The sequence below is a fragment of the Poecilia latipinna genome, unplaced genomic scaffold, assembly GCF_001443285.1.
Source record: "Poecilia latipinna isolate Pla-1442-1.1 unplaced genomic scaffold, P_latipinna-1.0 Scaffold4879, whole genome shotgun sequence".
Lineage (NCBI taxonomy): Eukaryota > Metazoa > Chordata > Actinopteri > Cyprinodontiformes > Poeciliidae > Poecilia > Poecilia latipinna.
This window is the reverse complement of record NW_015117495.1, coordinates 15,170-17,115: the sequence shown is the minus strand read 5'-3', so window position 1 is coordinate 17,115 and position 1,946 is coordinate 15,170. Positions and strand designations below refer to the sequence as shown.

The following is a 1,946-nucleotide window of genomic DNA, read 5'->3' as shown; positions in this document are numbered from 1 at the left end:
TTTTCTCTGGAAATATCACAAAAATACAAAACCAAGTGAGATGAATAAATACAAATTAAAATATTAGCATTTTAAAAAGTCTTACTGTTTTAATAATTGTAACATTTCATTTTTAACAGACAGTTCTACAAACCAACAACGAGGGGTAAGTAGGTTTATAACTGAACTGTAATGTGAATAGATATTGATGCCAAAATTTATTTTACCAAATAATTTGTCTTTTCTTCATAAAAGGGCAAAGCAGGAGGAGCAGAAGAGGAAGTCGCTTTCAATATGCCAGGTAAGAAGAACATTGTCATTTACTTGAATAATATCGGATAGACAGTTTTTCTGGGCATTGTTCTGAAAAACAGATTTTTCTCTCTAAGGGATGAAATTAAACTGATCTTATTCTGCTTGAGCTGTTCTGGATGTTTCTGTCAATATCTAATCGGTTCGTTGCATTTTTAAATATTCTCTGTACAGTGCAAGAAACCCCAAGCCAAACACCTGGATGAAAATGACTGATTACTGATACGAAATATTGGAAGAAGCAAGCTGGATGATGAGCCTTTGTTTTTACAGTGATCAGAAAAAGCAGCTACAGTTCTACACTTTGCTTCTTCCAGAAGGTCTGGGCTCCTGGCTGTTGAGAAATGATTGTTTCCTGGAAACGTGGACTCTGTTGAAGTTTTCAATTTTACTTAATCACTAACATTTGCACCAGTTTGATGCTAAGAAGTTTACTAGAAATTATTCTACACTGTAAAAAAACAACATCCATCACTGAAAAGAGAGAAGTGCCAAACTGAACGAGGAGGCTGTTAATGTTAATTCAATTCTTGGAAGTGTGACCAACACAGACTGAACAGTTTTGTTCACTTCCTCCGCTGCAAATTGCTAAAACGAGGGGCAGACTGCAATTCTAAAACAGCGCCGAAAATCAGCATTGTTGTTCGTATCTTCTCTTTCTGTTCTCTAATTGGTCCAGTTGAAATTCTACCAGAGACAATCAAAGTGAAGGGAAGAAAGCCCAGACTGTGCAGTAAGGAAGATTTAAATTGAGTGAAATATCTGAAGTTTCTGTGACTTTAACCCAGAATGGAGATAGGTGATGTACAACAAATCATGTCAAATCAAACTTAGTCATTTTATGCAGTTTTGTAAGAAACCTGAGTGCTCTGAACCTCATCAGTGCTTTTATATACCAGTTTTGAGATCATCAAACGCTGAGGCAGCTGCATTTGTACTGAGATTATTTTACATACAGGTGGATTCTATTTACTCATTAGCAGTCATCAGGTAACTTTTGAAGGCAACTAATTGCACTGAGAGTAAAAGGGACTGAATATTTTGCACTTTACTTTTGGTTTTGAATTTTTTTTTTTTGAATCATGTATAATTTTCTTTCCACGTCCCAATTGTATACCACTTTGTGTAGATCTTTCACATTAAATTTCAATAAAATCTATTTTATGTTTGTGGTTGTAAATGTGACGAAATACAGAAAGGTTCCAGGGATATGAATACTTTTGCAGGCCACTGCAATTTAAAAACTTCTGCAATGTTATGTTTTAAGAAAGGACCTCCTTCTTAAAAACCTGGACTCCTGCTTTTCAGCTCCATTGATTATTTCTAGCATGTTTTATGAGAAATAACAAGCAGATTTACTTGGAATTTTGCGACTTCACTGGAGTTCATCTTGAAAGGTTTAAGCTAGAAAGTTACTTTTCTTAAATAAATGTGTTTATCTTTGAAATATGTTTTAACTACATATGTATTTATACACTAAATTGTCAACAGTATTTCCTCACCCATCCAAATGATCAAACTCAGGCATTCCAATCACGTCAACGGCCACACGTGTATAAAATTAAGCATCTAAGCATGCAGACTGATTTTACAAACATTTATGAAAGAATGGGTCGCTCTCAGGAGCTCAGTGAATTCCAGCGAGGAACTGTGAT

The 1,946-nt window shown here is 35.0% G+C and overlaps 1 long non-coding RNA gene across 1 annotated transcript; it reads left to right on the top strand.

The window, feature by feature from the left end:
* Positions 1-5: 5 nt before the first annotated feature.
* Positions 6-1,459, top strand: LOC106943105 (uncharacterized). The gene is made up of 4 exons (XR_001423820.1): positions 6-35; positions 120-145; positions 235-280; positions 466-1,459. It is a non-coding gene; the product is annotated as an uncharacterized LOC106943105 (long non-coding RNA).
* The last annotated feature ends 487 nt before the right edge of the window (positions 1,460-1,946 follow it).